This window comes from Anopheles marshallii, chromosome 2, assembly GCF_943734725.1.
Source record: "Anopheles marshallii chromosome 2, idAnoMarsDA_429_01, whole genome shotgun sequence".
Taxonomy (NCBI): Eukaryota; Metazoa; Arthropoda; class Insecta; order Diptera; family Culicidae; genus Anopheles; species Anopheles marshallii.
In genome coordinates, this window is record NC_071326.1 from 52,707,501 (window position 1) to 52,721,446 (window position 13,946).

Below are 13,946 nucleotides of genomic sequence, written 5' to 3' on the forward strand. Positions count from 1 at the left end.
TATTTTTTGTTGTATATGTACAGTGGCGCGAAGGATTAGGTGCAAACGATAGATGGTGTCGAACGCAGAAACCAAAACACAAATCCAACTGATAACGATTATTAATAAATCTTACGGTGTGTTCAATCGTTGGTTCATTTCCGGAGGGTGCGCGGTCGTCTGAAACATGCTATAAATAAATCAATTTCACCAGACTGCCTTGAGACTGAGGTTGAGTACTATAACCCGCTTGCGGCAATTGGCCATCGTCGTTCCGGTAAAAGATGGCTGCCTTCATAGTTGTATTTATATTTATTCTATGATTGATTACTTCCGAAAGGAATTTGAGTCTGCTCTGTATGGCGCGACGGGTTTTTTTTTGAACAACTGGAAGCTGGAATGTAAAGCGATTTAAACAGTGTTAAATTGATGGTTTCATTGTGCTTTGATCAAAACAAAGAAAACAGTGCAGCAAAGAAACCTTATATGTATTTTGAATTAAAACAAAACGGAATTCACTTTGATGTTTTGTCAACACCAAGGGACCGTGAAACATTTCAAACGTCGTATAGTTCTATTATAACGAAAAAGTTTGAAAAAATAACATAAAAGTTAACTTAAAAAGTCAATTAGGTAGCGAAACATTTCATTGGGCTAGAACATGAATGTCACGAAGCGAGTCGCAAAAACGAAAGATGAAAACTAAGCTGGAAGCCACAAAAACAGAATTGCTTTTGAATGTTTAAAAAATCCCCGTCAAAGGCTTTTACTGCGTCAAATGAGAAAAATACAAATAAAATTAATCTGTTTGAAGGTGAAGTAAAGAGAACGCGGTAAAAATAAATAATCCAGAATGAAATGTATGGAATTTAACGACAAAATGATTAATTTTCCGTTTCCAAATAAAATACTGTTTCTGCTACTAGTTGTTTAAAAACCGAACAGAACACGAAATTATTGAAAAATTTCTGTTCACCTGGAAAATGGGAACCACGAAATATGTCCCGAGTAAAAAATATCGATAAAATTATGCTACCGATGTTTGACTGATTGGGGGATGTTTCCAACGAATGATCAGTGGTACAGTCCACGAATTCAAAATGTTAGTCATATCATTTGCGAAATATTCATTTCTGCACATGTAGCCATGTAGGTGCTATTATACCTTTGTGCGTTTAAATTGGAAATGTTAAATTCAAAAATTGAGGACATCACCACCGTTGCCATGTGGACAGCAATTTGCATCGCGGAAAATCCCAAAATCTGTCATTGGTTATTGTCATTGTCACTGCCGGTGAACCGAGGGGAAAATAATATGGCATGGCTACGCAAAATTGGTCCGCTCGTTGTGTATGTGTACGTGGAGTCAAATTGGCATAAGGCCGACTAAAGTTACAAGGCTTTGGAAGGCACGAAAGGCGTAAGATCCCTCTTGTGGCAGATCTACGGTATTAACGGAAGAAGAATGCGATGTAAAGAAGGGATATTGGCTGCAAAGCGTGGTGGTGATAGATAAATTCAATTTCTTCATACTACTTCCGGAAGGCAACGGGTAGAGTGCTAGAGAGGGACGTAGGGAATATGAGCGTAGAACATTTTTGTAGGTTTTATACTTCAATTTCGTTATCGGCACTGGCGAAGCGATTCAAAGCTATGTAAAACAAGTTTTAGCGACCCATACCTTTGCGCCTCCGAGCGTGGAGGGAAGAATAATGGACTATCAATCGAATATTGACGATCCTTGGACGGTTACCAAACCGAGCAAAAAACGCCGGGAAAAGGGTATTATGGTTAGTTACATAGTTGTTCAGGAGCTGCGCGTATATTATTCCGGTCACGTGAAACAGCTTTCCTCGCCTTACGATAAGCATGGAGTTTTAATTTTTTTCTTTACATCATTTTGGGTAACTCTTCACAGATGTTCTACAATTGCATTGCAACTTAATTCATGAATATGGCATTAGGGAAAATATTGTTAATTTTTGTCAATGTAACGAAGTCATCGAATTAAAACAAGGTTTATTTCCCCGAATACCATTTCAATCATCGAAAATATTCAGCAAGAATAAATCAAATTTATCGTCGAAATAACACTGGTCACATGATACATGACTGCAGTACTTTATTGGCATGATTGGATTCATAAAAAATCGATCATCACAAGGACCGTTGGAGAATTAGTTGGAGCATATTCGTTTGAACTTGGACTTGTGACTATCTTCGTACACCCTCGTGGGAAATAATCAGCCACGTTTCATTTTTATCAGCAAACCTCGGAAGACCAAAAAGCACTAAACTAATTCTTAAAGCACGACCCGGTTTTAGTGTTGAGCTTGACGGACGTAATGAACGACGTGAATTCTCGTCGGAGATGAGCAAACGAAGTTAGTTACAGGTAGTTTTGTATGATGCGAATGATGATGATGGTGATGCTGAAAGGCAGTGGCAGCTGACACTAATAACATCAGTAAAAGTATTCGTCGTGGTATAGCAGCCATACACTCATAACCTTCATTTATTGTACGAATATCCTCATAGTTCTTCGATGGAAAGTTTGAAGTGGATAGTTATGAATTGTTCTGCAAACATAATAAAGTGCTTTTCCCGAGCTATCCAAATGAGATTATTGGATAGGTTAATGATATGCTGTATATATTGTATATATAACAGAAATGCGATAAGTGGTACATGCCTTTTGTTTTTATTCTGCTTTTTTGTTGCTTTTGTTCTGGTAACCGAAAGTGATACAGAGGACACCACGTAAATTAAACTACATACATGTACACATGTGTACACAAAACAAATACTCCCGGGATAAGGCGACCTTTCACTGTTTGAAGAAGGAAATGTCTTCAAACGAATGTGAATTGTATCTTAGATTAAGCTACCTTTAGTTGTAAGCAATACGGCCTGGCCGTTTTTGTTGAATAAAAAATAAAATAAACAAATACTTATATTTTACTAGAACTACGTGCAGTGCCACATTCACACCAAACGTTATGTCTCCGCTGCTTAAACCCGACTATTTACGCATCTTGACCAGAGACGAGATAACGATCCCGATCATCCTGCCCTTTAATCCTTGGACAGTCGTGTTCATCACCCGGAAAGAGACTTCTCGAGGAGAGTACTCGTGAGTGTACGGCTGCGTACGCGTATATAATCAACATATGTATACGTATAACTAGTATTTAAACGTTAGTTTTATAACAGAGGTTGTAGATAACACAAATGATTTGCTGATATCTTCATGAGAGAGAAAGTATCATCTCTGATTCTGCTCTTCTGGTAATATAGCCTGAAGAAGTCTTGAGAAGAGGGCTGCCACAATTTCTAGCTTTCCTTGCCTGAAGCAACATATTCAGTTTTGCGTACTTAGGTTGGATAGGATTTGACAGGAATTGCCGCGTAAAGATCAGAGCAAAGGCCAAATAGCATCGAGTAATCTGATAAAAAGACGAAATAATTAGGAACATCTCTTATCCTGCCTGTAGAATTCTATTGACAACAGAACAAGAGAGATCGAAACAGATTTGATGGTAAACGACCCAGCAATGCCTCCGATATAGAAACTGTAGGGCTTGTTAAATGTACGCACTCTGTATAAAGCCAGAACCTTGCAGTAACGGGATGATACCCTAGCAATACTGAACATTGCATTGCATTAGAATCAGCAAAAGCGAGATATGGTGAAAAACTTGAACGCTTTCATCAAGAGTACACGCGTACCACATCCTATTGTTCGGCGGCTTTTATTTTTTTTTCTTTTGTTCGGCCACGCACAGGAAATGTCCCTTTGAGTTTTGCCGCTACCGGCAACTAGGGATGCGAACTTGAACACTACAGACGTTCTCGTCTCGTAAGTCGAAATTACTATACCTCTCCGCTAGTTTATTCCACGCGATCGGGAACTTATGCTACAAGTGGGAGGATCTGAGTTCGTCTGCACTTCGAATCGTCCCGTGGCGAAAAGCAACCCTGATAGTTTTTAAGGTTTAAACTGAAACTCTTGAGTTCTGAATTGCTAGTGGTTGATTTCGAGAAAGAGCGCTCCATATATACTTATAATAGTTGCTTATAGTTAAGTCAAGCCGATCGACCACGTGTTGGTCGCCGAAACTGACGACAAAGGCATTCGATCATAATATGCTGGATACTCCGCAATACTACGCACCAGAATTCGATACAACAGAATCTGAATCTCCAACATGAAATACATCAAATTATTATACGGGTAAGGGATAGCAAGTCTTAAGGTTGGAATAGTTGGAATCTAAGAATAGTTTACTATACATGCTACCGTTACTATAAAGCTCCGACACTGAAGGAGCTGGTTGAAACATTAGTTAAATAAAATGAGTTATGGCATTGAATACCGTCAAAAGTGTATTCTCCCAAATACTACAAGATCGAAATGTCTAATTCGTAGTAGAGAAAGTTGGGAACGGTCAAAAAGGAAACCAACCACTGATTATCTTCACCATCAATCTTCAGCATGAGGCAGACCCCAGAGAAAAGGACGGAACACAGTTTCACTTTCATTATTTCTTCATCAATTGGAAAGAGCTCTCTTGAAATCCCGCTTAAGACTGTCACTCAGTCAGTCTTTAAAGAATGATGATCACTAACGTCACAAGCCAAGTGATGTTGAATGGAATATACTCGATGACCTTTGCTACCAACAAGGGTCTGAGTCGCGAACGCAATGGGTCGGTTTGAAAAAAAAAAATCGTTAATACCTGTAACTTGTGGAAGGATCGTTAACGTTTGCCCAAATAAACATATGAACATCGAAAGCATACGAGACTGGAATCCAGTGCGTCGGTACAAAGAGTCGGTACAACAACACCGATGTAGGATGTTTAGGTAGGATTCCAGGAACAGCCATTCAAAATCTAGGTACATGCATTCGTATCAGGATATAGCCTAAAATAACAATTCATACAAAAACTGGAATCCTATGTGCATATCGAAAAGGATGAAGGATGCGCAGTTTGAAGGAACAAGAAAGGAGAAAGGAAGGAGAGAACTAGGATTACGGAAAATTTACTATATAAGAACCAAACTTGTACATAATAAACCGGATTCAATCAATTGCTCACAGGAGTAGAACAGCTAGTAGGTTGGAACCTCCTTAGAGATCAACGCTGCAAGACCTGCGGGCAGATTCCCTTACAATTTTATACTCTCGTCGAAGCGATACTCTCGTGCTAGGAGGCCATTTCTTCGTGGGGCCTGTTCAAGATTCCGCTCAACAACATTCTACGCCAGGAAGATTGGTGTACTTTTCAATATATTGCTGGGCCATGCAATGCTCGCAACATTTTCTAAGACTTCTTCAGAACCTGGCATAGGCTTATGACATATACATCATTCGTTTACGGTTCTTCTTCGTAGAAAATGATCAAAATTTTGATCTAATGCTCAAAGCTTAAAGAGGTAACACCAACATGATGGAGGATCACCATCCACCTGGCTAACAAAAATCATTTAATCTATTTTTGATTAAAAGTCAACACCCAAAACGATACTGGAGTTGGGCTACGCGTTAGCGTTCTCACCGGTGCATAGGATACTTCTTTACTGAAACATGTGTTGCAACGATCGAAGCCATTACTCGCGATCACCTCTGAAACAAAGAAAAACAATGTTCAATTTGAAAAATGACAGCGTGAAAAGTGAAGCAGTGTTTCAAAGATAAATGACCAACATGCTTCTACCTCCGTACGTGCGGGAGAATAATTGGAAAGTGGATGTAATGGCGAGCTAGAGGCGCCCCGATCTGGAGGGGTGATTATGTCATCAAAATGACACCGGACGACCCAGCCAGCAAAATATTGATCATCCGTAGTTCAATAGTGTTTCGTCTTGCACGCTAGCTTTAGATAACGTGAACATCAATGTTTGTTGATACTCGTAAGTTGTAAGGTCGTCGATGCATACTGTTAGTGACTACGACTGATGGTTTATTAATAGGTAGTAGATATAACCGTGGGAGGTTGGAACTTTAAAAAATGTAATAATATTTTCCATTGCCAGTATTGATTTCTGTTAGTTTTTTTTACATTTTAAAGTTATCAGTTTGATTGCTAATTTTAGCAGTGTTTCCTCCTTTCGTGTTTTATTCTAACATGGCATTCGATCACAGTGCCATTTTGAACTGCTCTACCAATATGCGATGGAAATCATGCTTTGGGCTTTCGTTCAGTCGCAATAATAGTATCAAAATTCGATTACATTCGATTCGTTTGGGGGGTGGGGAAGTGTGTATACCCGTAGACAGGTACGCAAAGCTGTTTTGGTGCGTATCTCGTAGCGGTTCAAATCGTTTTGCAGAATCGGTCAAAAAAGCTGCTATGAAAGCAGGGATTATTGATAGAGGATGTAATAGAAAATAGTAAAAAAAAACAGAGTCAGTATCGCTTTCTTTGCAAATGATCTCGCGTACTGTTGCGTACAAAACGATTCGTGAAAAACGAGTGCACCGTGTCTTGGTTGTAACTTAATTACATTTCAAACAGCATGGGATGTTTGAATGACTGATGATTCAAACGAAGTGGCGAGCTGCAAATAGGAAAGCTTTCAAATTAATACTATAAAGTGTACAGAGAAATTGAAGCTTCCTGGTACAGCAACTAAGTGGTTGAGCAATTCAATTGATTTTTGTTGTTGTAAAGATTCAATGAGGAAGTAACGAGTATTTGGATTAGATTAGATAACTTCAACGCAGGATTTTTTAAAATAAAAATAAATGAAATAGGAAAAGGTGCAAAGCCTTTGGTGACACTTATGGGACCAACCTTTGCCACGAATCAAAACAGATGGACAAGAATACGTAAGGAAAATAAAATAAGTAAGGAGAATAAAAAGGAAAAACTCTACGTTGCTGTAATCTCCCGTACGCATTTTCTGGAATATCTGCTTTTGTGGAATGAACCATATTTAATAAAAAAACAGGTGTTGTTTGCACAACAATCCAACGTCGGCTGTGTATTCGAAAATTATTTTATGTTTCACTCGCTCGATATGGACGTATCGAAGAATAGTTGAAACTAAATTGTTAGTATAGTATAAGTGTTGCAATTGAAAGAATCTTTGCAAATTTATTCACAGAAAAACACAGTTCATGGTTTATTTCGAAAACTTCCGAAAACAACATTTGAAAGGTAAACCAAACTTACAGAGCTAGTCTGCTCTTGGTTCTCTGATGGATATGTGCTGAGAGTACGAATAATATAGCGCAGTGAAGTCAAATGATTTTGACCCGCTGGCTATTTTTGCATGTAGAACTTTTTTGCAGACTGGGTTGTATGTAAAATCTCTTGATCCAGTATCCATCTTCTGGTCCTATGCGCGAACATAGCAGACGAGGTTCTTAACGCTTCTCTCGGATTGGGTCGGCATGTTTTATATTTCTGATGTAGAGCATAATGCACCACTTCAAATTGTTGATATTAATGAGAAGGGTTCTACAGGTTTGTTCAAAACTTAAGTGTGCTCAAGAAAATATCCGTTAGTTCATGAGTAGTATATTTCCCAGCAAGTCGTATCTCATCATTGTGACAGCAATGACTTTCAGGTCTTTCAATTCGGTTTACAAAGGAATAGCGAGATCTTCGTACCAAACGAAGATCTTTAATTCGCCATTTTCCATATAAAAAGGTCAGTTTTTGAATGTACTTCCTTTACGTACTAATAATTTTGCTTAAGAATCCCATATTTACGTTGCGTTTTATTTGTGGGATAGGAACAGGTGTAACAAATGGAGCTTAATCACATGACAAATAACGAACCGTCAGGTCAATGACGTCGTAAGAACATTATAACCACCAAATGGCACATACATTTGTTGTGTTGCTTGACGGTTATGAATTAGAGCACCGTGAAGCGTGTTTGATAGGAAAGGTGGAAAAAACGACAGAAGAACGATGTTTTAGCAGTGTCGAAAACTCGTTAAAAGTTGTCTGTTCTACTACCATGTATCATGAAATTACACAAGAAACGAAATTGGACTACCTTTTCTTCGTCCAGCAGTTTACATTGTCATTCTTACCGTTCGTAGCTGTGAAGCATTTTTTGTTTGTTTTTAAAAGTGTTTGCTTTTTTTACTTATCTACTAGCATCACCAATTTAATCGATGGTACTGGTTTGCTGCCCATGTAATGAAGTACCGTCCCGCTGGATAGCGCACGACGTGCTACTCTCGGTTGTTTTAGTACGGTCCTATGCAAACGAATGGTCATGAAATTCAATTTTCCTCGCCCGTCGAAATTTCGAATGTCTTTCCTATCCGTATTCATTTCGGTTGTGCACTCAAATCATCTTCAAAAATAAAATTACGAATACGCTGATGTAGGTAAAACGATGAAGGAGAGATCTTTTTTGTGTGTGCATTTTTTGTCCCTCAAAATCTTCTGTCACTCAATATGCAAACTAGGATTGCGAAGGCCTTTCGTTGGATTTAACATGACCCCGAGTTTGATTGGGAATTAAATCAAGCTTCATGGTAAGCTCCTGTGATTCTGTGAGTTAACCAACAGTCTGTGCGAGATTTGCGTTTGGATTGTCAATGAAGAGTACTTTGTAGCATTCGATTTCTTCAATTATTCTTTCTATGAAGGAAATATGTATGTTACCATTATTTTAAAAAGTGTTTATACACAAACTTACTCATTTCTCATATTCGATTTTGGCCTGTGTAGATGCATACCAACACATTTATCGATTGCTTATCCTTTGTTTATCTATGACTATGACTTTTTACCTATATCTTTATCTGCTGATCGTAATTGCCAATAGATCGGCCCGGTGGGATCATGGTAGCAGCGCCGGTCTTCACACGAATGGCCAAACCAAAATCCCATCCGGACCAATCTCCCGTAGCAAGTTCTGACTATCCGGTTACGTGGTAAAATAAGTCGATACGGCCAGGCCATTCTACGGAAAAAAGCCAATAGGTTAAAAGATCTAGCGTTAACACAATTTAACTTACATTTAAAGCATATCAGCGCGCTTTAATGCTGAAACTACCGGATCTGTCATATTGATTGGGAAGCTATAATTGTTAAGATGTATGATTGTTAAGATGTTAAGATGATGTAGATGACCTTGAGGTACTCTGTTATTCTCTGTTATTTTCATATGCTGTATTTTAATGGCAGCCACCGAATGTTGGAAAAATGTGATACCACAGTCATCCACAGCAACCTGCACAGTATGTCCATCCGTTTTCGGCAGCATGGCAGATTCTGAAAACAGGTCCTGGATCCAAGTATCCAATTATCGTGTATCAAAATGTCGAGTGAAAATATATAGCACTATTTCTGAAGAATTCCAAAGCTCATCGGGCGTCCCTCGAGGCAGTAATCTAGGGCCTTTACAGTTCTTTTTATTCGTAAATGACGTGCAATTAGCTATTCCTGACCTACCGATGCTTTTATATGCCGACGACATACAGATCTATAGAGTGATAAATAAAACGAGCGACAGCTAAAAATTGCAAAAAAATCTTAATTTATTCTCCAATTGGTGTGCGTCTAAAACATTAAAGTTATGTGTCGATAAATGTAGCATTGTGAGTTTTAATCGTAAGAAGAACCTAATATTATATAACTGCACTCTTGACAACCACGATCTGGCACGAAAATCTGGAATTCGGGACCTTGGAACAATCTTTGACTGTGAAATAACACTTACTGAACACTACAAACCGTGATAGATAAGGCAAATCGAATGTTAGGTTTCGTAATCAGAAATTCAAAAAACTTCAGTAACCCAATATTCCCAAATGCAGTCAAATCTTCGCTAGTACGCTCAATATTGGTATTTAATTCTGTAACCTGGACGCCACTTAGCGCAGTTTGAACTAATATACTATAGTCGGTACAGCGCAGGTTTACTAGGCTTACACTTCATATTGTTTCGTGGTTTTGTCCTACAATACAAATAAGTTACCTTGAGTTTTATAGCCACTATATCACAGACGACATATAGCCCAGGCAACGTTTGACGCCCCATACTTGTTACAGAAACTTTATTTTTACGCACCGGAACGAACGGTTAGAATTAGGGAATTATTACAAATCCCATTCGCGAGCATAAACTATTCTTATGATGACCCATTGTTCGCTATGTGCAAAACATTTAATGAGTTCTGCAACCAGTATGACTTTCATATAAGCACAAATGCATTTAAAACAAACGGGTTACTTACGTGGACGAATAGGATAGGATAGTAGTTATTTAAGATTGTTAATGTAAACATAAAATGTAAAATGTTAAATTCGTCCATTGAACAATAATAATAATAATTAGTAACAGATTATAGCCACTACTTAAATGACGTAAACGGTATGTTAACCAGATCACACACTTTAATGTAAAAAGAGTCTAATATTTAAACTAGGTCTCAATTAATTACATGTGTAAAGTCCAGTTGTACTTTAATTGTAAGTTGAAGTGCAAATAGTTAGTTTCATTCATCACAATGAAGTGATGATTGGTACTACTGGTATTGTCAATCTAATAGCAAGACGATAGCAATTACCGCATACAGGGAATGTCAAGCCATATTGAGGTATTCCAAGGCAAAAAGAGAGAGGAATACTGTTGATCCTAATAACAACAGCTGTATCAAGTTTGGAAGTACGAAAATGAGCAACTTGCAGGTAGCAATAATAACAGGAAGAAGTTCCCCTTTTTGATGGTGGCATGATGGTAGCGGCGCCGGTCTTCACAGGAACGGACCGGAACAAAATCACATCTGGCCCAATCCCCAATACGAAGGATTGACTATCTAGCTACGGGTTAAAAAAAAATGACGGAAACCCAGAAATGGCCTCTTGCTCTAGACCTCTTGAGGTTGTTGCCGATAAAGAAGTAGTACTACTTTTTACAACAGATAAAGTATCATCATGCATCATCAACGATGGGAGCAAACTTATATGGACAGCGATCATAGAGAACGTAGTTCGGAGGCATTAGGACATGACCATAATCTAAACAAAAATTAGTTCCAGTATTAGTAAAATTAGTATTCTTTATTTCTTTCCTATTCGCATCAAAAGCAGGTTTCTTATTTTCTTATGTTTTTCATTCGAATTTGATAGTATTTTATGATCATCCAAAGACAACATATTTATTCAAATCGTTTGCATGTTCAGAACGGCGTTAGTGGACATTTTCACTCGCTAACGCTCCCTGTTAGTTGTACAAATACCTTTTACAATGTGTGTTTCTGTGGGTTGAAGGTCATATTCAAACTTATGCTTTTGGTTTTATTTTTTACATTTTGTATGCATTGCTGTACCTACTATATCGTTTCACTACTTTTCAATGTAGTTTTTATCGTTTTGTTTTCCTAATTGGAATTTTGGGAATCATGTTATTTGATGTTACGGTGAACGGCGAAGGATAAGGACACTGCTAGTAGTCGTGGAGGAAGGGGGTAGTAACTTACGCGCTAGTCGGGTAGCAGCAAATACGCCATTTGCTATGTTATTTATGGAAACATTGGATCTTACCTCGCTACTCAGTTATTTTGAGTTTTTCCTCTTACTTTGTTGTGCTATTTTGGTACCAGTAGCTGTCGTTCTTGCTACATGAAATATGAAATGTATTCTATTAGCAATGCTTCCTATTGTGCTACCTTGATTTGACTGATTTGCTCTCGAAAATACGAGTGCGCATTTATTACGCGTAGGTTCGTTTGTTTCTGAAGAGATTGTTAGAACGCAATCCTGTATCTTGTATCTTGAAAGCATTTGTGTGTGTGTGTGTATGTGAGTGCTTTTTACAAATCTATGCCTTCATTTTGCGGTCCCAAGAGGCTCTAGGTTGAGCAATATTTGAACTTCATTTAGAATTAGGAAGTGGCATCGATTGGGAGTGCCATTCGGTAGAGTGATCTTAACAGAGTTACAAATGTAACCGGTAACATATGGAAATAAACTACTAATTACATACAGAAAAATAACATTTGATATAATTATTGTTACTAACATATCTAGTGAAAAGCTATTTATAATCACATACCCTCGCATTGGTGGGGAAAGGTTAAAGCAATCAGGTAATTAATATTAATATATATTAATATATATATTAATATTGATAATACAATAATGCTTACAACGGATCGATTTTTATGAAAAAAGATAATTCGTTCTTTTGTTGATTTTAACCATACCTTTAAAGTAGGGAGCCAAAGTTGTTCTGATTTTAGGTTGTTTTTTTTTGTATTTGGTTATATGCTTCTATTTATCACATACACACTGTTATTCTGACCTATATATAAATACCATTTCTTGACACATTCACATAGATAAATACTATCTGCCAACATACCACCAAATTACAGCGCATTTCTTAGCGTAGAGATAGAAAAATATGATTTATAGTGGTTATGATGAGAGGGGATTCGGTGTAGCATGCATAAAATTTATAAAGAGTAACAGTTAGTACGAAAAAGAAACATGATTGTACGGGGTGTCATTTTCGTACTGCAGTTTGGTGCACTTGATTGAGAATTGTTGTTGGATTGTTGTCTAGTTTTTGCTTTCATCCGAACATTGCGGTGCTATAAAAGTTTTGTTTCTTGTTGTTGTAACGGTCGCGGTAGCAGCAGTATTACTGTCTCACCCTGCAACCCTAGCGTTATGACCATAATCGCGTTTTGTACAGTTCTTCGCTCAATCGGTAACGTTCTCTTTGTTTGCTTAATAACCTTCATCTTCTTATGATTCAATAAATAATTAGTAATCAGTCTTATCATCAAGTAACTTTAATTTTTTTAGACGTACGTTATGTTTGTGTTATTTGTGTCTGTGTGTGCGAATGGTTGTGCAAAGGATGTCTGTTCGGAAGGATGCAGAGGAAGCCTTTGGCGGGATGAGAAATGAGACGATTTATGCACCAATGGAAGGATTCAGTAACATGATAATGCATTCAATATTAAATCATTTGCCTCGTATACCGAACATAAAACAATGTAACCCAAGTACTTTGTCACCGTTTGGTTCATTGCATTCCTGCAGTGAATGAATGAGTAATGCACACCCTCACATGGCTTCACAATTGTGGATCCCTTCTAACACCAACATCAAAAGGTACATCTAAGAAGCTGTACGAGAATTTGCTACAAATGGAATTTGGTACACGCGCTGTCAGTTGCGAGCGAGTGATCTATTCGAAAGAAAAAACATCTTACATTTAATGCATAAAATATACAAAACGGTAACATGGGAAAATGTTTCTATCACGGGGGTACTAATATTAGTTTATCATTACAGCTCTAAGTTACCTACACATTTTGTTTTTCGATCTCGTTCTCCGTCTCTGCTTATCGCTCTAACTAATGTGTCTAGCATCGAAAAGGTTGGCAGATATGTGAGTTTATTATTAATGTTTTGGGTTCCTTCGGTGTATGAATGGTCCGTCTGCAACTGCCTCGAAATGGTTTCCAAACAAACGGTACCACCACCAAGGATGCATACATGGCGATTCGTTCTTTTTTCCGTTCGTTTCGTATTGATTTGGTTTGGTATGTTCATCTACAATTTCAACATCAACAACAGCGAGAACATAAATCCCTAAACCCTAGCTGTCGAGGGGTGCAATCTGTGTATTTGTGCATTGTGTATGGTATCCGATGGATCTAAACCAATCATTCTTTGAGTGCATTGTAAAGTACAACCCTTGGGCGCCGCCTAATGACAATCACTTGCTTCACCAGTGCGATCAAACATTGGTTCTCTGGTGGTAGGGGTGCTAGCAGTTGGCGATTGCTTTTTAACGTATTGCTGCAGGCGTATCGAGTTGGCTACAAATATGCTACATCACTGACACTACTACCTCGAAATGCGTTGGAATGGTTCTGTATTAAGCTCTTGAGAATGCAGCTGATTTTGATGCAGGTAAGGGATTGGGAGGCTCTAGTGCTTTACTAAGGTTGTTGATGTTGCTTAGTAAGG